The 22,670-nt window shown below is 41.3% G+C and overlaps 1 protein-coding gene across 2 annotated transcripts in view; it reads right to left on the bottom strand.

Moving 5' to 3' along the window:
- Positions 1–22,670, bottom strand: part of SAP30 (Sin3A associated protein 30) — a 101,332-nt gene that overhangs the window by 42,821 nt on the left and 35,841 nt on the right. For both annotated transcript variants that reach the window (XR_014247463.1, XR_014247464.1), the window contains 3 exons: positions 19,620–19,723; positions 13,188–13,625; positions 12,599–12,685 (listed from right to left, as the gene is read on the bottom strand). The gene's annotated coding sequence lies outside the window, so the exon portion shown is untranslated. The remainder of the gene's footprint in view (positions 1–12,598; positions 12,686–13,187; positions 13,626–19,619; positions 19,724–22,670) is intronic.

The raw sequence follows: 22,670 nt of genomic DNA, 5'->3' as shown, positions 1-22,670 counted from the left end.
CCAAGGGGGAGGGGGTGGAGGAGGGATGGACTGGGAGTTTGGGGTTAGCAGATGCAAACTATTACATATAGAATGGATAAATGACAAGGTCCTACTGTATAGCACAGGGAACCATATTCAATATCCTGAGACAAACCATAGTGGAAAAGAATAGAAAAAAGAATGTATATATATATGTATAACTGAATCACTTTGCTGTACAGCAGAAATTAACACAACATTGTAAATCAACTATATTCAATTAAAAAAAAAAGAAAGATGGGACTTCCCTGGCGGTCCATTGGTTGAGACTCCGTGCTTGCAATGCAGGGGGCACGGGTTCAATCTGTGGTCAGGGGAAATAAGATCCCACATGCCACACAGTACAGCAAAAAAAAAAAAAAAAAAGATATCAAATCAACAACCTAACATTATAACTTAAGGAACTAGAAAAAGAAGAATGAACTAAACCCAAAGCTAGCAGGAGGAAGGAAATAATAAAGATTAGAATAGAAATAAACAAAACAGAGAAGAGAAAAACAATAAAGAAAATCAATGAAACCAAAAGTTGGCTCTTCAAAAAGATCAACAAAATTGACAAACCTTTAGCTACTGGACTAAGAATAAAGGACAAAAGAATCAAATTACAAAAATCAGAAATAAAAGGGGGGGACATTACTATTGATTCTAAAGAAAGGAAAAGGATGTAAGAGAGTACTATGAACAATTATATACCAACATGTTGCACAACATAGATAAAATGGACAAATTCCTAGAAACACAAAACCAACCAAGACTAAATCATGAAGAAATAGAAAATGTGTATAGACCTACAATTAGTAAGGAGATTGAATTTTAAAAATCTCCAGACAGAGAAAAGCCCTGGACCCAGCTGCTTCACTGGCAAATACTACCAAACATTTGAAGAACTAATATCAATCCTTCTTTTAAACTTTTCCAAAAAATCAAAGAGGATGGAACACCTCTTAATTCATTCAATGAGGCCAGAATTACCCTTACACCAAAGGCCAGATAAAGACACAACAATAAAACTACAAACAAATATCCCTCATGAACATTGATGCAAAAATCCTCAACAAAATGCTAGCAAATCAAATTCAACAACATATTAAAAGGATCATGCCCCATGACCAAGTGGGATTAATTCCCAGAATGCAAGGATGGTTCAACATACAAAAATCAATGTAATACACTACATTAACAGAAAGAAAGAAAAAACATCATACATGATCATCTCAATTGATGGAGAAAATGCTTCTGATAAAATTCAACGCCCTTTCATGGTAAAAAACATTGAAAAAACTAGGAATAGAAGAAGAAAACTACCTCAACACAGTAAAAGCCATATACAAAAATCCCAGAGCAAATATCATACTCAATGGTGACAGACTGAAAACTTTTCCTCTAATATCAGGAACAAGACAAGGATGCCTGCTTTCACCACTTCCACTGTACATAGTACTGGAGTTCTACCCAGAGCAATTAGGTAAGAAAAAGAAATAAGAGGCATCCAAACTGAAAAAGAAGAAGTAAAATTATCTCTGTAGATGACATTATCTCACATATAGAAAACCCTAAAAGATTCCACACAAAGAAAACTATTAGAACTAATAAATGAATTCAGCAAAGTAGCAGGATACAAAGTCAATACATAAAAATTAGGTGCATTTGTATATACTAAGAATGAGCAATCTAAAAAGGAAATTACAAAAACAATTCCATTTATAATATGGAAAAGAATAAAATACTTAGGAATTAACTTTACCAAGGAAGTGAAACACTTGTTCAATGAAAACTATAAAACATTGCTGAAAGAAATTAAAGAGATAAATAAATGAAAATAGATCCTACATTCACTGATTGCGAGACCTGATACTGTTAAAATATCAATATTACCCAAAACAATCTACAAATTAAATGGAATCCTTATCAAAATCCTAATGACATTTTTTTTTGCAGAAATAGAAAAATCCCATCCTAAAATTCATAGAGAATCTCATGGGACCTTGAATAATTAAAACAATCTTGAAAAAGAAGAGCAAAACTGGAGTACTCACACTTCCTGATTTCAAAACTTACCACAAAGCTATAGAAATCAAAACAGTGTTGTACTGGCATAAGGACAGACATAACAATAATGGAATAGAAAACCCAGAAATAGACCATTGCATATATAGTCAGCTGATTTTTGACAAGGATGCCAAGACGATTCAATGGGGAAAGAAGTCTTTTCAACAAATGGTGCTGGGAAAACTGGATATCCACATGCAAAAGAATGAAGTTGGGTCCTTAACTAACACCATATATAAAAATTAACTCTACATGGATAAAAGACCTAAATGTAAGGCCTAGGGGAGAAAAAAAAAAAACTCTTTCAAGAAAACTTGAGTCAAAGCTTCACAACATTGGATCTGGTAATGATTTCTTGGATGTGACACCATATGGGACTTCATGAAAATTTTATAATTCTGTGCATCAAAGACACTATCAACAGAGTAAAAAGGCAACCCACAGAATGGGAGAAAATATTTGTAAATCATATATCTGATTAATATCAGAATTAATATCCAGAACATATAGGGAACTCTTAAAACTCAACAACACAAAAAACAAACAACCCAATCAAAAATGGGCAAAGGACTTGATATACAAATTTCAAAGATATCCAAATAGCCAATAAGCACATGAAAAGATGCTCAACATCACTAATTATTAGAGAAATTCAAATCAAAACTACAATGAGATACCACCTCACACCCATTAAGATGGCTACTATCAAAGAAACAAAACAGTAAGTGTTGGTGAGGATGCAGAGGAATTGGAACCCTTGTGCACTGTTAGCGGGAATACGAAATGGTACAGCTGCTGTGGAAAACAGTATGGAGGCACCTCAAAAAATTAAGAATAGAATTACCATATGATCCAGCGATTCTACTTCTGGGGTATATATCTCAAAGGAAGCAGGGTCTCAGAGAGATATTTGTACACCTATGTGCACAGCAGCATTACTGACAATAAATAAAATGTGGAAACAAGACAAGGGTCCATTGACAGATGAATGGAGAAGCAAAATGTGATACATACATACATGAAATATTACTCAGCCTTAAAAGTGAAGGAAATTCTACAATATACTACAATGTGCATGAAACTTGAGGACAATATGCTAAAATAAGGCAATCATAAAAAGACAAATACTGTGATTCCACTTATATGAGGTACTAAAAATAGTCAAATTCGTAGAGACAGTAAGTACAATGGTGGTTCCCAGCGGCTAGGGGAAGAGGGATGAGGGAGTTATTGTTCAGTAGGAACAGAGTTCAGTTTTTTTTTTTAAAGATTCTTTTCTTTTTTTTTTTTAAATTTTATTTATTTTTGGCTGCATTTTGGGTCTTTGTTGCTGCACGTGGGCTTTCTCTAGTTGTGGGGAGCGGGGGCTACTCTTCCTTTTAGTGCGCAGGCTTCTCATTGGGGTGGCTTCTCTTGGTGCAGAGTAGGGCTCTAGGCGTGCATGCTTCAGTAGCTGTGGCTCATGGGCTCTAGAGTGCAGGCTCAGTAGTTGTGGCGCACAGGCTTACTTGCTCCATGGCATGTGGGATCTTCCCGAACCAGGGATCGAACCCATGCCCCCTGCATTGGCAGGTGGATTCTTAACCACTGCACCACAAGGGAAGTCCCAGAGCTTCAGTTTTATGAAAAAAGTTACGGAGATGTGATGGTTATACAATATTATGAATGTATTTACACCACTGAACTGTGCTCTTAAAAATGGGTAAGTGGTAAATTATATATTATGTGTATTTTGCCAGATACACACACAATTGAAAAAAACAATTCAGAGTAGCAAAACTGAAAAAAAAGAAAAAAACCCTTAGGCATTTATCGAGCCTCTTGTATGTCAATATGGCAACACAGCACAGCAGGAGCAGTGGCTTTGGGGTCAGACAGGCCTGGTTTTAAATCCAGAAATCCAGCTCTACTGTATTATCACCTCACTTCTCCTGTATAAAACTGAGCAGAAGAGAGCATGTTTGTCTTCAGCTTCGAAGGTTTTCTATTACCTGGAGCAAGTTACTTACTCTCTCTGGTCTCAATCCCACCTATAACATAGGGAAAATAATACCAATCTCATAGATTAGCCATGAGAAATAAAGACAGTATGCCTACAGAGTAACTAATCAGTAAATGTCAGTTCTCTTTCCCTTTAAAGAAAAGGCTATTAGGATGCCCTTAGGTGAATCTGTCAGACAAGTTCAACATCAGCACAGAGACAGATACAAGGCCTTGGTTATCTGTGGGCACTTCTTGCAAGAACTGCTGAGCTCTCATGATGCGAGACACTCAAAAATCAAATCTATTAAGCTGGCCTGCAGCTTGAGACTGAGGGTATTCACTGGTTCACAATAAATAAAGAGGAAGAAGGAGTTACACAATGCATCTCTGTTCTAATTACTCAATCTCTACCCAACTGAAAACTTGCTTCATGAGAGATTAGCCACAGCCCCTGGAAGCAATAAACATCCTGCGTTGCAAACTCCATTTTGCCATCTCACAGAACCTTCATAAATCTCGGTTGCAGTAAATGCATCTCTTATCTATGAAGCGACTATTTTAAGAACATTTTTACAACAGTCATCATTATTAGTCCTTCGGCCAACTCTCCCAATTAGGGGAAGAAGAAATTAATATGCAATACTGATATTTCTATTTTGCATTTAAAGGGAAGATAGCTTGCTGTTTTCAAGCGATACAGGGCAATTTCTGGGATGTAAGGCTAATAGGTAATTTCCAGAGTTGGGTCATTCCTGCTTCCATCTCATTCTGGAAATGAGCAAAAACTATTGGTCACCAAAGTGGACAAATGCCCTCCAGCAAACAACCAGTGTGGAGTGTCCACCAAGGGGTGCACGGTGCCACCAACTTACTCCGTAGGAAGGTGAAGACTAAGCAAAAGTCCTTGAAGCGATGGTGCCTTTGTGAGAGTCGGGATGAGGATGCCAGGGCAGGTCACAGCACAGTCTCTCTGATGGGGGAAGGGCCAAGCTCACAGCTATTGAGGGCACAGCTGACAGACAGAAGTGCCATTCTAGTTCTGCTCCTGTGGATGAGAACATGCACTCCTTTCAAGTTACTTGATCAAGGGGTACAGGGGGACCCTCAGTACATCCTCATGTGGCCTCACCATGGCCCAGCTCTCCAAGTGAAGAGGGCAGAAGGACCACAGGAAGCTGAAAGTTTGCAACTGGGTAAAACTACATGGTCACAGTGTGATCACAGGTAATGCAACTTGTTTCCTAAGGTTCAAGGCTACAAGACACGAGAAGTCACTGCAGAGAAGATAATTTAGAATTACCCTCTGCTAATTTTAAAGAAGCAGGTAGGGAGGTGACTATGGGGGTCGGTTTATGCTGAATTTAAAGAGAGGCACAGACCCTGGGCTGTGTGGGTGGAGCCTCACAAGACTGCATATGGAGCAATGGCCAGAGATTCCAGGTTCTGGCACTCAGCTGTGCAGGTCCAAAGAGCAGATTTTGTCTGTACTGGCGGGCATGTAGGTTGCAGGACTAACCTGTGCTAACCACACTTTCAAAAGATTGACATAGCAAACAAAACACAAATTCACTTATTTGTAACAAGTATATAATAAGCCTTTCCAGTGACCTCCAAACTTGTTTCCTCAATCCCGGACGTTATCAAGGTAACTGGGAGACCAAATTCATAATCAGAATGTTACTTGTTGAATGCAGACTCAGAACAAAAGAGCGGAAACACTTAAGGGGTGTTTCATCAGGTATTGCAAAAGCCTTCTGAGTGGGATGTACTTTCCAGGTGATCTGAACACGAGTAACCACCAGGAAAAGTATTAGATAATCAGCAACAAATTCTGAGGCCATATCGCCCCTTTTCTAAACAAATGCGGATTACCTGTCTACCTCATTAACCCCAGACAGGGTTTCTTCAGATGGAGCACAATACAATTCTCACTGCTTTGTGTATGGCCAGTCATTTTTCTGAGCCTATACCTGTCCCTGATCTTCTCAGCGTGTCATTACGGGCTCTCAGAGAGGGTTACGATGGGTCTCTTCACTTATGTCCTGGTTCTTATTACCTCCCCGATGGAGTGATATTCCAGTTCTGGGGGCACTTTCATGTGTGTGTGACAAGTTCCCTCAGCCTGCCTAGACGCAGGAGGATACCTCCCACTGCCTGTTCAGCACCAATTATTCTGTTCATCTGTGGAATGTGCTTGTAACATGTTGTATTTATTTTGCCTGCACACATTCCTGCCTTCCTAGAGGAAGAGGTGAATAAATCACCCTGGCTTGCCCGCCAAGAAAGTAATTTTTTTCACCTTAGGTGGGCCGTCTGTTTCTCCGGACATAGCTCTGCTTTAACTTGAATTGAATACATCTTGTCCCAGGCGTTTTGCCAGCTGTACCAAAAAAAAAAAAAAAAAAAAAAAAAAAAAAAAAGCTGTAGGCTCCAGGAAATGAAGCAACTAAAAGTGGTTTCCTTGTGAGGTCAAGTCTTTTTTTCTTTTTGAAATGCAACTCATGGAATTAACCTAAAGGAAACTGTGCATCACCGTCCATAGGGGCGGTTTGCAGAGTGGCAGGAGGCCCAGATAACAACCAACCACGAACTTCCCAAGAATCAGTCCGATTGAGACATGTCGGTACATCCAGCGCTTGGGCCTACAAATGGAGGGGAAAACCGAGTACGTGCTTTGGGCCCAAACAGAGGGCCCCCAAGCTAAGGGTTCTTCTCCACCCTGGATGAACATCCAGGTCACCTGCGGAGTTTTCAGTATTCATGCCTTGGTCCCACTCAAATGGCTGCTTCTGATGCCCACGTGTGTTGAGCAAAATGTCCTTAACCCATTGGGGATTAAAGACCTCTTCTTAACCTACCAAGCTATTGGGGGAAGAAATAACCCAGAGCAGAAAGAGTGTCAAAATATTTAGGCTGCACAGCAAAATTAATAATCAAGAAAATGAAATGACAACCCACAGAATGGGAAAAAACATTTGCAAATCATATATCTGATAGGGGGTTAATATGTAAAATATATAAAGAACTCATACAACTCAATAGCAAAAAACCCCCAAATAATCCAATTTAAAAATGGGCAAATTCTAGTTATAGTTCCTTAAAAATGGAACTGCCATACGATCCAGCAATTCCACTTCTGGGCATATATCCGAAGGGAACGAAAACACTATGTTGAAGAAATAGCTGTACCCCTATGTTCACAGCATCGTTATTTACAACAGCCAAAACGTGGAGACAACTGAGGTGACCATCGAAAGATGAAGGAACAAAGAAGTTTTGGTATATACGTACAATGGAATAATCAGCCATAAGAAAGAAGAAAATCCTGCCATTTGCAAGATGTGGATAGAACCTGAAGGCATTGTGCTAAGTGAAAAAAGTCAGACAGGGAAGGACAAGTACTGTATGATCTCACTTACGTGTGGAATCTTGAAAAGAAAAATGGCATCGAAAAAGAGATCAGATTTGTGGTTACAAAAGTACCAAAGGCAGCGGGAGCGGGGGGTGGAATAAGATTGGCCAAAGGTGCAAACTTCCAGTTATAAGATAAATAAGCCCTGGGGATGTGACGTACGTCAGGGTGACGGCAGTTAACACTGCCGTGTGGTATATCTGAAAGTGAAGAGCGTAGATCCTAAGAGTGCTCATCCCAAGAAGAAAAACTTCTTTTCTTTACCTATATGAGAGGTAATGTTTACTAAACTTATTGTGGTAAGCTTTTCACAATATATGTATGTCAAACCATTACGCTGAACACCTTAACTTTATACAGTGCTGTACGTCAATTATTTCTCATTAAAACTGGGGGAAAATGTACAGGCTTAACCCAGAAGATGGTGAGCTGTGTGGGCAACAGTCAGCGGCCGGGGGTAGATGCTGGGGTTACTGTCTGGTGTGGTTACAGACACTCAGGGTGTAGCGAGGAGCAAGTCACGAAGAGAAGAAGGCAGCTTAGCCTGGCAAGTGTGGGCCCATCAGGCCAGTGCAGGGGACCTTCTCCTGCTTCAGCTCAGAGACAGAGCATCCGAAGGGCAACAGGAATCAACACATCAACATGGGAGCCACTGTCCGGAGGCGAGAGACAGAGCAGGCAATGGTAGGTACCGTGAGATAGAAGGGGAGGGTGCGCGGCCCAGCCCTAACACATGCACAAGACTTCGGGACTCTCTGAACCACTCAGAAGGGACGGGGCCAGGGGTGATATTCAGCCTGCATGCACTGGCATGGTGTTCCTGCAGGTTATCACACAGAACTACAGTCCCGAAGGCTGGTAAACAGCTGGGGTTAGATCACACATCACCGAATGACATCATCCAGTGGCCACCGAGCAGGTGGCAATGGGACTTGGGACGGGTGCACCTGGACGCTGGTGCATGAGCCGAGCAGGCCAAGGCGGTAGCCGAGCGGACGCAGTCCCTGCCTGCCCTCAGGAGGGGCCCAGGTGGGCAGAGGTGGAGGGACAGGCTGGCTGGGGCAGTGCCGTAGGTGAGGGTGGAAGCACAGGCCCTCCAGGTACGGGCTCCGCGAGATGCGTCAGCACCCAGAACACGAGGGACAGCCCGCCTGGTCACTCTCCCACTGCAGCCAGTGCCTGGCCCCAGGTCTAATGACCATCAGGTTCACGGGGAAGGCATCGGAAGAGCTCGTTTCCTCTGCAGAGCCACAGCTTAGAGACGGGCAGCGTCCAGCTTCATGAGAGGTTAGCAAACATAAGACCACCAAGTAATTTCTGAACATCAGTAATGACTGAGAAATAGAATGATTGGATGACCATTCTAATCTATACCACAGAGTTAGCAGCTTCAGGATGAGTTTAGTTTAGTTGAGAGAATAAAAAGGGAATTTTTTTTTTAAGATTTTTTGATGTGGACCATTTTTAAAGTCTTTATTGAACTTGTAACAATATTGCTTCTGTTTTATGTTTTGGTTTTGGGCCCCGAGGCATGTGGGATCTTAGCTCCCCAACCAAGGATCGAACCCGCACCCCCCTGCATTGAAAGGTGAAGTCTTAACCACTGGACCGCCAGGGAAGTCCCAAAAAGGGAATATTTTAGGTTTTTACTTATATAATGATTGATTTATATACATTTGTTTATAAAACTTCCGTTGCCATACAGCTTGTTAAACACACTGCCCGTCATCCTTAGACTGGGCAACGCAGGGTTGGGGGGACAGTGATTCAGCTGGTGGACCTTGAAATGGCTTCATTGCACCCCGGCCCCCGCCATGCCAGGTTGGTCTGACTTGGGCAGATACGGGTTTTATCTGACTGACAAATCAAGTGTTATTTTCCATGTGTTGCTGAGGACTGGGCCCAACAAACGCAGTCAGGATTTCCCAGTCACTGCTGCTCTCACACTTCCTGCACCTTCACAAGGACCTGACCTGCAGTGCAAGGCACGAACTATGCAAAGGAAACACCGTGTTAGGCTTCTAGTAACTTCGCCAGGACAGAGGAGGCCAGAAGTTCAATGTTTAACACATAGTTATTGAACATTTAAACTGGGCCAGGCAGAGTCTAGGCACTGAGGATACACAGTAAAATGGACGAAAATCCCTACACCCGGTGCCAATGAGTGACTGCAGGGGTTTATTATTCAAAGGCCAAGGGTGGATGGACAGAGCCAAGGAGAAGGCTGTGATCTCAGCTCAGCACCCTCTCCTCTGCCCTCCTTGGGTTGGAGTTATTAGGACATTGTGATTAGTGCCACAGACCTGTGGGGCTAGTCTACCCTGAGACAGTCAAGCCATCATAAGGGCAGGTACCAGGAAAGAGCCCCTGCCCCAAATTGACTGCTCCTCTGTCATGATTTAGTATCTAAAATTCTGCCATTCGATAAGCATTTTCCAACCAGTGTTCCTTGGAATCTAGTCCTTCAGGGTTCTTAGTTTAAAAGAAATTTTTTTCAGTAGTTAAACAAGTTTGGCAAACACCTGAGCTCTTGGTGAGTCCCAGTGAACGGCGTATTAATCTGTATGACCTCCATTGGTCTTGGATTCAAAACTTGGGCGTCTCTCTTTATTTTTCTAAGTATTTGCTTACGCCTCCATCCCTCTACATTGTAGGTAATTCAGTATCTCTCTCTTAAGGACTCTTCATTCCACAAGTTGTCCAGGAATCTGGGAACTTAGTCTAAAGGGAGTAGTCTTGTTTCAAAGTTCCAGGGGGAAGGAACTGATCAGTCTATTAAAAGTCCTGATTTTACAAAACACCATGGTATTGGCACAAAACCAGACATATGGATCAATGGAACAGAGTAGAGAGCCCAGAAATAAACCTACACACCTATGGTCAGTTAATCTTAACAAAGGAGGCAAGGATATACACAGGATAAAAGACAGTCTCTTCAGCAAGTGGCATTGGGAAAGGTGGACAACCTCATGTAAATCAATGAAGTTAGAATGCTCCCCCAAACCATGCATAAAAATAAACTGAAAACGGCTTAAAGACTTAAATATAAGACAGGACACCATAAAACTCCTAGAAAAGAACACAGGCAAAACATTCTCGGACATAAATCATACCAATGTTTTCTAAGCTCAGTCTCCTAAGACAACAGAAATAAGCAAAAATAAACAAATGGGACCTAATCAAACTTATAAGCTTTTTCACAGTAAAGGAAACCATAAACAAAACGAAAAGACAACCTACGGACTGGGAGAAAATATTTGCAAACAATGCAACCGACAAAGGATTAATTTCCAAAATATACAAACAGCTCATATAACTTAACAATAAAAAAACAAACAACCCAATCAAAAAATGGGCAGAAGACCTAAATAGATTTTTCTCCAAAGAAGACATACAGATGGCCAATAGGCACATGAAAAGATGCTCAATATCTCTAATTATCAGACAAATGCAAATAAAAACTACAATGAGATATCATCTCACACCAGTCAGAATGGCTATCATAAAAAGTCTACAAATAATAAATGCTGGAGAGGGCGCAGTGAAAATGGAACCCTCCTACACTGTTGGTGGGAATGTAAATTGGTGCAGCCACTATGGAGAACAGTATGGAGGTTCCTTAAAATACTAAAAATAGAGTTACCATATGTTCCAGCAATCCCACTCCCGGGCATATATCCAAACAAAACTATAATTCAAAAAGATATATGCATCCCAATGTTCACTGCAGCACTATTTACAATAGCCAAGACATGGAAACAACCGAAATGTCCATTGACAGATGAATGGATAAAGAAGATGTGGTATATATACACAATGGAATGCTACTCAGCCATAAAAAAAGAATGAAATAATGCCATTTGTAGCAACGTGGATGGACCTGGAGATTATCATACTAAGTGAAGTAAGTCAGACAGAGAAAGACAAATATCATATGATATCACTTATATGTGGAATCTAAAATATGATACAAGTGAACTTATTTACAAAACAGAAACAGACTCACAAACATAGAAAACAAACTTATGGTCACCAAAGTGTGGGGAGGGATCAATTAGGAGTTTGGGATTAGCAGATGCAAACTAGTACATATAGGATGGATAAACAACAAGGTCCTACTGTATAGCACAGGGAACTATATTCAATATCCTGTGATAAACCATAATGGAAAAGAATATGAAAAAGAATGCATATATGAATCACTTTGCTGCACAGCAGAAATTAACACAACATTGTAAATCAACTATACTTCAATAAAATACTTTTAAAAAAAAAGAAAACAAACATGGTTACCAAGGGGGGTATAAATTAGGGGTTTGGGACTAGCATATACAAACTACTATATATAAAATAGATAAACAACAAGGTCCTACTGTATAGCACAGGGAACTATATTCAATATCTTGTAATAAACCATAATGGAAAAAGATACGAAAAAGAATATATATATATATATAATATAAAAGAATATATATATATATATATATATATATATATATATATATCTCTCTCTGAATCACTTTGCTGTACACCGGAAACTAACACAGCATTGTAAATCAACTGTACTTCAATTAAAGAAAAAAGTTCTGATTTCAATCACTTCTACATAGTGTCCCTGTTCAAAACTGATTATGACAGGCTCCGGTGAGTCCCTGTCCTGCCGTGAGGATGTCCTTTCTGCTTCAGAACCCTGTGCAGGCAGCAGGGTGGCCCTGAGGACACAGACTCCTAAGGCTTATTGGATTTATACTCACACAGTCAGCCACTGTTCCACAAACATGACCACTTTGCCAAGGTGCCCGGGTGTAATTGGGTTTCTAAACACAGCTGCACACTGTATCTAGAACACGCTGTTCCCCTACAAACCTCTAGGCTCTGGTGTTGAGCCTAAGCTCCTGACTCAGACTCCCTCTTTTTTCCTGGGGGACGTTTAATGTTTTTTCGCTACCAGGGACCCTCCGTCAGGGCTATCTCAGCCCTTAGAAAGCTGAATCTCAGAAGGGAAGGGGACAGAGTGTCGATCCCTCTCCTCCTGGAGGATCCTTGGTAAGTTTAGTTTGGCACATCAGGGGGATATAGGGAAGAACAATCTCTGTAAATGTCCTTTCCCCAGAGACCTGTATATCAACTCACCTGTACTGGCATAATTGAGAGTATTCGGGCAACAAGGCAAGAAGATCTAGGGGGTCAATGTCTTGTTCCGTCTTGCTGCTTCTCCAACTAAAAAACAAAATAAAAGAAACAAACATTTTTTTTGTGAAAGAGAGGTAGAAGATTTTTCCCTGTTATAATTTTGTATATTAAAGGGTCATAGTCTATCTATAAAAGCCCCCGTCAAATGAATCATAAGGTATGTTCTGCTTCGGAGAGAATCAAACTCCCAAGAATCCTCTCGTGAATTTCTTCCACTGAATTAAAGCCCTAACCACCCCACCCCCCAAGCTTCTTGGGAAGCCAGTCCGCATCTCTGAGTGACTCAGGCTCCTAGTGGAGAAATCTCTGAAACTTTTAGGTCAGAGAAGAAAATCCCAGCATTTGCCAACATAGTTTGGACTCATTAATTTTCTGACACTAAAAAGGCTCTAATTTCTATGGAGAAGAGAAACACACTGAACAAGTATGATAGTCTTAAACCCCTCATTCTCACTGATACTTGGCCTTCCCCATTTTCTGAAATATTTTACATCGAGTAACTTAAGACACAAAATAAAACATAGCATACACTGTTCTTTTTTAAATTAATTAATCTATTTTTGGCCGCGTTGGGTCTTTGTTGCTGCGCGCAGGCTTTTCTCTAGTTGCGGCGAGCGGGGGTTACTCTTCATTGCGGTGCGCGGGCTTCTCATTGCGGTGGCTTCTCTTGTTGTGGAGCACGGGCTCTAGGCACATGGGCTTCAGTAGTTGTGGCACGTGGGCTCAGTAGTTGTGGCTCGCGGGCTCTAGAGCGCAGGCTCAGTAGTTGTGGCGCACGGGCTTAGTTGCTCCGCGGCATGTGGGATCTTCCCGGACCAGAGATCGAACCCGTGTCCCCTGCATTGGCAGGCGGATTCTTAACCACTGAGCCACCAGGGAAGCCCAGCATACACTGCTGAAGCTTTCTTGATGCAGGATATTTTACACTTCAGCCTTGCTTGTCCAATTGGCACAAGTCACTTGGATTCTGTGGGAAAACGCAGTGAAAGTTCTGTAAGGTGGTAACAATGTGGGGACAATTTTTGCTACTTCATCCTCAAAGGAGCCCTGTTTGGAATATTAGTGATAAAAGCAAAGACTAACTTGCCAAGGACAGAAGACAGTGTTATAGAAAGGCTTTCTTTTGGTAGAACTGTTACCATGTTTTAGGCTAATTTTAATGGACATATTTGCCTCCCACTCTAATGCATGCCCACATCCTATGAAACAGTAAGTGATGTTTTAATAGGATTATAATATATGTAAAAACATATCATGTATTTAGAGATGAAATATCCAGGGAAAATATTTCCATAGCTTACTATTTCTTGGCATTTCCTGTGTCCTATCTGATATGTATATACACAAAGGGAGCTGGTTTTAGTTATCAAATACTGTGTTGTATTTATTACTTCAACTTGCAAATGTTTCTATTTGGATTTCCAAACATGCAATTTTTAACATGTTTTATTAGTGACAGAGCAATAAAGGAACAACTTTGCAGCTAATTTAACACCTATAAATTTCCCTGCAGTGTAAAAGAAATGGCCTCGGCAGACCACATGTCTGCTCATGTTTCAAAGGATATTAAATGTAAATACTTCTAAAATGCCCTGCAGCTAGAGTTCTCTTATTCCATAAAACACTTACAGGTTCATTGCTTATACTTTTATAAAAAATGGTACCTGATTCTGAACAGACTTACTATGTGAAAATTATTTTTTTAAATAGCTATATTTGAGAAGTCATATAAAAGCTAGATGATTACAAATAACAATTACAATCAACCTGAAAAATGTTAAAAAGACATTGATCAAAAAATTTGAAAATGTATGTCAACATAAAACCTGCACACAAACCTTTATAGCACCTTTATTTATAATTGTAAAAACTGTACGCAACAAAGATGTCCTTCAACAGGTGAAAGGATGAACAAACTGTGGTATATCAATATCATGGAAAATTATTCAGTGATAAAAAGAAATAAACTATGGAACTCTAAAAACATGTGAATGACTCAAATACATATTGCTAAGTGAATGAAGCCAGTCTATACAGGCTACATACTATATGTTTCCAATTATATTATAGTCTGAAAAAGGTAAAACTATAGAAATGGTAAAAAGATCAATAACTGCCAGAGTTCCAGGCAGGGGGAGGACAGATTAAGTGAAGTTCAGGAGATATTTTAGGGCAATGAGACTATTCTGTATCATAATGTAATAGTGGATAGTTAACACTATGTATTTGTCAAAACCCATAGACCTTTACAGCACGAAGACTGATCCTTAATGCATGAACGTTAAAAAAGTATATTTAAGAGGTTGGGGTATTGCAGGATGGAATGCAGAATGTGATAGAACAATCTAACTGTATTACAAATGTACAAAACAACCTCACTGGAGCGTGGGGTAGAGGGAAAGGTGCTGACCTGAGCAACTTTGTAAATGGAGCCTATAAAACTGAGGGCAAAAGACACTGCACATAAGCACTGTGTCCTAGTTGGTAAAATTATTTATTGCAGGATACGGGTTAACAATTCTGACACTGCTGTACACAAATGCTGGAACAGAACAACTAAATGAGTGGCAGACGGTGGGGACAGGAGAGGGAGGTTACCCATCAGCAAGGGGAGAAGGTCAGAACAGTTCATGTAGAATCAGATTAGAGTTGGAGACGTCAACATAAACTCATGTGTAGCTTGATGTAAATACAATGGTGACACAGAGAAATACCTACAGATGTGTGCACATAGGTTAGTATATGCACCTATATTTCCCAGCTCCATCAGCAGAGAGGGCCCAGAAGTTATGACACTCCAGTGGCAGTGAGTCCATCTAGTGCCTGGGTCTGCGTTTCCAATCCATTCTCCAATAAAAGGAACCAGCATTTCTTGAGGACATGGCTGATTCTAGGACTGGGGCAGGAAATATACAAGATGAGCTTGGAGCTTCTTGTAGTGCCAGAAAGTAAGAAAATATTGGGGGAAAAAACCTAACACCTGATGACGGTTTATATCAAAAGGACACAGGAGAAAACTAAAAGGACTCCCAACGGCCAAAGCTGGAACAATTTGAGCAACAAAATAACATTTTTAAAGTACTATTGGAGGGAATTCCCTGACAGTCCAGTGGTTAGGACTCCGCTCTTTCACTGCCGAGGGCATGGGTTCAATCCCTGGTCAGGGAACTAAGTTCCCACAAGCCACACAGCCAGCCAAAAACAAAACAAGAAGGTACTATTGGATTATAATCCAAAGTATAAAATAAAATATCCATGAGTTCATACTGATATGAATAAATGAGGAAGAATAGGCACATCTCGTGTGCAGAAGAATTCCAAAACCTGTACGCAGGTATTCGGCCCTCAAGGAGGAGGAGCATAACGTGACTCCTTGGGTGTGGGCTGTGCAGACTGACTTCCTTCCAAAGGGTGTGGCATGCGGTGGGGAGAAGACAACCAACTTTGCAGTGGAGAAACCCGACGCACACTGCCGCAGCCAGGATCAAGGTCAACATCCACTGTGGTGAGTCTGTCCCCAGTAAGTGCCCATGACACAATGTGATGAAGATGGAACTTCACCTCTGTGGCCTTCTTCCCCAAAACACACAACCCAAGTCTAACCGCAAGATAAATATTAGACAAATCTCAACCGAGGGACGTTCTACAAAACACCTAACCAGTACTCCTCAAAACTTGTCAAGGTCATCAAAAACAAGCAAAGTCTAAGAAATGGTCACAGCCCAGAGGACCCTAAGGAGACTTGACAGTAAATGTAATGTGGTGTCCAGAGCAAGGACATTAGGAAAAAACCAAGAAAAAATGAATAAAGTATGGGCTTTAGTTAATAACAATTTATCAAGATCAATTCATTAATTGTAACAAATATATCACATGAATGTAAGACGTTAATAATAGAGATATAGGTACAGGTATATCGAAGTTTCTGTATTGTTAGCAACTATAAATCTAAAACTATTCTGAAATTTTAAAGTTAGTTTTAAAAATATATTGAGAATCATATGCTCACAGAAAGTGGGAAATGGAAGGTACCATAAAGACCGTCAGTTAAACCTTTTATTTTACAAGGGAGAAAACTGAGGATTTATAGTACGGTTTTGTAGCCTGCACTTTGAGAAAACAGTGGTGGCTCGCTGCTGAGCTGGTTCTCACTGACACTAAACATCAATCACAGTACACAGCAGACACTCAATAAATTATTACTGAATGCTGAGTAACTCCCAACAACCTACCGTCTACCCAAGTATCTTATCCTCTCACTCATTCATTTACTAACTCATTCATTCATTCAACAAATATTTACTGAGTGTCTGGCACTATCATTTTACTCCTAGAATTATAACCACTTAGAAACTCTATCCAAAGGATGGACATTTTGGCAGTTTTCCATATCTGACTTTGTAGGAAACTGTTTATCTGATTCAAGTTTATAAGTGTCCAAGGAAGAATGGTCTCAAGCCAGGTTCATAGAACATAGACTAAGGGGGTACAAGAAGGAAGGCTCTGAGTCCCAGAGGGGATGTGTGGTTCGTTTATACTCAGGCTGTGGGCTGCAGCCTTTTTGAGTAATACTGTTATTTTAGACTCTCTCATCTCTCATTCCACTCCTTCTACTACTCACTGAGACAACGGGCTAACAGCCTAATGTTGTCTTCTTTCCAGTTTCAGCTCCACTACTTACCAGCTGGGTGATCTTGGCCAAGCTGCCTAATCTTTTGGGGCCTCAGTTCCCCCATCTGAAAAATTACCTCATGAAAGAATGTTGCTTGGGTCAAATAAGCCCACATTTTTAAAATGTTTGGCACACTTGGCAATGACATTATTATTACTACTGTCAATACTGTTATTGTTATCATTACCGACCAACCAGAGGCTTGTACCTGGGAAGCTTCGACAGTCACTCGGGATCTATAAAGAACACACGTTGGCACACTTAATCAATCTTTCCATCTTTCTCGGTTTGATAAGTAGGTTGTTTCCAACAAATCACAAAATTATCGTTGTGATCTGGACTATGATTCCATTTACTGTCAGTCCAATGCCTCTTTTAGACTGCCAGGAAACCAAAGGCCTTATTTTCAAGTTCCCTCCCTTCTTGGCCTCTTTTCCTGCCAAAATTTATTTTCATGTTAACATTTATTCTAAATATTCCATGGGCTCCTAAAACTGGACAGTTTTCCTAGATTCAGTTCTCTCTGGAGGTCCATTTTTTCTGACTTTATTTCTGTGATATTTAAAGATCAGGTTCATCACAAGATAAAGACTGTAGTGTCTACGAAATGTAATTAACTATTTACCAGTAGGTTTAGCTCCAAGCCTCAGGATTTACTGACTTCTTTAAATTTGCTAAAAGTCACCAAACAATTCAAAATTTCTCCGTTCTGCTTTCTCCTCACTCTCCAGAAGAAGTCAGGTTGTTGGCCACTGACTGCATTTGGTATTTAAAAGGCCAAGTCTTGGGACTTCCCTGGCGGTCCAGTGGTTAAGAATCCACTTTCCAATGCAGAGGACGCAGGTTCGATCCCTGGTCGGGGAACTAAGATCCCACATGCCGGGGGGCAACTAAGCCCGCGTGCTGCAACTACTGAGCCCGTGCACCATAACTAGGGAACCCAAGTGCCGCAACTACAGAGCCCACGTGCTCTGGAGCCCGTGTGCCACAACTAGAGAGAAGCCCACATGCCACAACAAAAGATCCCATGTGCCACAGCTAAGACCCAACATAGCCAATAAATAAATATTTTAAAAAATAAAAGTAATAAAATAAAAGGCCAAGCCTTATACTAGAAGATCAATACATCTAAAATAAAAACATGGGTTTGGGGATAACTTTTATTGTTAGGGGGTGGAGGAGGTCAAGCTAACAAAAGTTTGTTTTTAGCATTCCATGTCTTAGCTAGGGATTATGCAGAGGTTAATATCAGTAGCAGATTCCTGTTGAAATGAGTTATCTGTTCTTTTAAAGTCTCTCAACAGCCACCAAAGAAAAGGAAGGTTAAACCTTTATCTATCTATTAGGCTATTGTTCATAGGTGTCAATGATGCCAATAGAATAATATTGTCTTGTTATGTCTAAGTGCATTTAAGCAATGGGTGTTCCTTGAGCCATACTTTTAAACATAAAATACTTTAAACGTTGATTGCTATTGTATCAAACTATTTCACTATTAGATTACTACCATTATTGTGAAACAAATTGAATAAAAAGTTCGTATGTTCAAAACAAAAAACAACAAACAAGAAACAAAACAAAAAAATAAAGATCAGTCACGTCAGGGTGCTCATGACCTCTACATGCAATGCTGTGAACAAGTCCCAGGCCCCCAGTGTGACTTACTGTCCATGCCCAGGTAAGGGAGGTCATGTGTTTGCTCTTCTGATGAAAAGTTTCTGAGCAAGAAGATCCCCGCCACGAGCCCCGTTACAGCCACGGCTGCCTGTCTGGCATCCTGCCAGTTCCCAAGTGCATCCTAATTCCAGTACGAGGGCCTCTGGGAAGCAGGTCCCTTCCTACAGCTGCAGCAGCATCAGCTTGACATCGTAGGTGACAGCCCCTTGGTGATTATAATTCTGTCTCAAGGGCTTCACTGGAGGCTCCTTGGTGGAGTAAGTTTTCCTAAGTGTCACTGCAATGGCAGAAAGCTAACTAAGTTTGGGTAATAAAGGTTATCTTCTTCAACCCAGATGCAAAAACCATTCTCAGCACAAATGTTTCAGGTTCAGAGGAAATCTTAAGGGAAACTTTAAATAGTTTTCATCAGAAAGAATATCCTTGTACTGAGTTCAAAAATAATTAAGTTAATAAAACAGGTTAACTGTTTCTTTTTAACGGATGGAAGATTTTAAAGACATTCTAAAAGGCGATTTTGTCTGTAGCTCATTATTACTGCAACAAACATACTGTGAATTAGTTTTCCATTAGCATCATTATTTTGAAACTCCTTTTGTTAAGGATACTCACATATAACAGGTCCTCCTTCTCTCCTGGGAGGGGCCTGCGAAGGTTGAAACCAGCTGCTGCTTCTCTCCAAACCCTACCCTCAGCGACTCCAAAAGGATTTAAGCCTGAAGGAAACAGGAGAAACGGGTCAATTAGGAAACACAGAAGCAGCAGATTCTAAATCAGGGCACATGCATGAGCTCTCAGGTGGAAATCAGGGGAAGAGTTTATGTGTGTTCTCATTTTTTTCACAAGCTTAAGATGTCCAATGTGTACAATTATTTATACCTAAGACATCTCCTGAGACTTCTTCTGATTGGAAGGATTTTGTTGTTATCATTTGTTTGCTTGTTTTTTAGGAAATACTAATCAGCTCGCTTTTCAAATTTAATGCCCATACTTTTAACATAGTTGCTTAAGTTCTATATCATGAATTGGTTCTGTCATTAATTTGGGGGCATTTTTCTATTTGTAATAAACGTGATTGGACATAAGAGTGATAACATATACCTATATAAATAAGACACACACATATATAGTAAGTATCATATAAAAACATAGCAGGAACTATTTCCTGGAAATCTGGACAGTATATTTGAACAGCCTTACCCACCTCACATGAGACATTTACTCTGGGAAGCTCCAGAGCTTGTCTCAAAGAGACACATGGTCTCCAGAGCAACATAAACCAGGGCTCAACAAGAAGTCTCAGTAACAGGCCATCAGGAAAAAACAAAATAAAACGAAATGCCTTAAGTTTCCATGTACAAGAAAACAAATACTGGTTTCAGATTTTTAAAAATTTGAGCCCCAAATTAAAAGTCTCAAGGGCGGGACTTCCCTGGTGGTCCAGTGGTTAAGACTCTGCGTTCCCAATGCAGGGGGCCTGGGCTCGATCCCTGGTCAGGGAACTAGTTCCACGCATGCCACAACTAAAGATCCCACATGCCGCAACTAAAGATCCCACATGCCGCAACTGAAAGATCCCACATGCCGCAACTGAAAGATCCCGCACGCCGCAACTAAGGCCTAGCACAGCCAAATAAGTAAATAAATATTGCAATATTAGGAAAAAAAAGTCTCAAGGGCAACCTCTCTAATTGCAGGCCTTGGTTTGCAACTCAACTGCTTCCCAAATGGGCAACTCTGTGCCATGGATACCAGGTTGAATAGTTACAGACGTTTCTAGTTTAAGTGTTCAATAATTCTCCCTAGACATGATGGGAGTCCAGCCAGTGATGAGTAAACGTTTGAGACATAACAAAGGACTAGAAAGCCCAGATGCAAATGTGCTTTTGAGGGGAAATCTTTCCTGAGTGACTAGGAACATGATCCGGAGGCAATGGACAGTTACACCCTGAAGCAGGCCTGCAAGAAACACAACGCCAGGCCTACCGTATGGATTTGGATATTGCTGACTATAAAAGGGAACCAACTGGGGCTTCCCTGGTGGCGCAGTGGTTGAGAATCTGCCTGCCAATGCAGGGGACACGGGTTCGAGCCCTGGTCTGGGAAGAGCCCACGTGCCATGGAGCAACTAGGCCCGTGAGCCACAACTACTGAGCCTGCGCGTCTGGAGCCTGTGCTCCGCAACAAGAGAGGCCGCGATAGTGAGAGGCCCGCGCACCACGATGAAGAGTGGCCCCCGCTTGCCACAACTAGAGAAAGCCCTCACACAGAAACGAAGACCCAACACAGCCATAAATAAATAAATTAATTAATTAAAAAAAAAAGAAGTTATAAAGTAGATAATATTTAAAAAAAAAAAAAAGGAACCAACTATTTTGAACGACTATGGATTAAATACAAGGAAACAGAATGAGCACTGTAATCAGGGAAATAAAGAAGCGTTAGATGCACAGGGAAATAAGAGGAAAAGGAAAGTCAGTATGTGTTGGCACTACACTTCTGGGCGAGGTCAGCGCTGGGTAATCGAGATGGAGGCTCTTCAGGTCTTAACAGTTTCCACTTTCTTCCTCATACTCACGTATTTCTACACATTTAAGTCGTACAAATAAATTAACCATCTCTGTGGCATAAGTTTTCTGTAGTAAGCATCACAGGGAACGTATTTATAAATACGCCAAGGGAATGTGCAGCCAACTGCACACACATCTCGCATCTGTTTCTTGGATCCCATGCCACTTGCTCCAGCCTCCGTGAAGTGGAGCTTGGAGATTCGAGCTCTCTCAGGCCGCTGACCGAGTCTGGTTTCGCAGGTCTTCACTTGGCTGTGTGTTCCTCCGTCCCGGGGTGTGTACACATGGCTTCCCTAGAACAGCTGTCAGCAGGTCCTTCCACTCACCTCCCTTCCGGAAACGCCTTCCTTTGACTTCCACGCCAACCCCCTGAATTCTTCTACCACTCCCATTCTCTGCTCACCCCTGAATGCCAGTGGCCCCTGTGATTCTGACCTCAGCCCAGTTCCCTTCTCGGAGTCCATTCCCGGCACGTGGGGAAGCGCGTGGGCACTAGACCCAGAACCTGCAGGCTGCAGGCTGCGTGTGTGCGATCCTGCGCAGGTTCCCTGACATCTCTGACGTGTCCCCTCTTATAAGGTGGGGCCAATACGCGGACCGACTTCATGGGGTCATAAGGAAGAGCGAATGCGTTCAGACATGTGAAGTGCCCGGCACCCAGAGTACAGGCTCAGGTTCTTTAACTGGGACAGCCATGGCTTCAACTATCATTTAGTTGAGTAACTCGATCACTTACTTAGTTGATGGTTAGTTGACTAGCAGATAAAACTCTGATTTTCTAGCTCATATTTCTTTTCCGAGCTCCAAGTCCATTTAGCCAACCGCCTACTAAACATCCCCAGTTACACCCAGGACTCCTTCAATTAATTCCACGTTCACAGACTAACCATTCTCCTCTCCCCACTCCTGCTCCACCCAAAACTGCTCTCCTTTTTTATTCTTTTTCCGAGATGAGTAACGGCATCATCCATCCAAGGGTCCAAACCTTCGAAAGTTAATAGAATCTCCCCTTTTCTCAACTACCGGTACCCTAAACATAAAAATCCTACTGCAGAGACTTCCCTGACAGTCCAGTGCTTAAGACTCTGCGCTT

Source organism: Balaenoptera borealis (assembly GCF_965194805.1).
Source record: "Balaenoptera borealis genome assembly, chromosome: 8".
In the NCBI taxonomy this organism is placed as follows: domain Eukaryota; kingdom Metazoa; phylum Chordata; class Mammalia; order Artiodactyla; family Balaenopteridae; genus Balaenoptera; species Balaenoptera borealis.
This window is presented reverse-complemented; position numbering and strand designations above follow the sequence as displayed.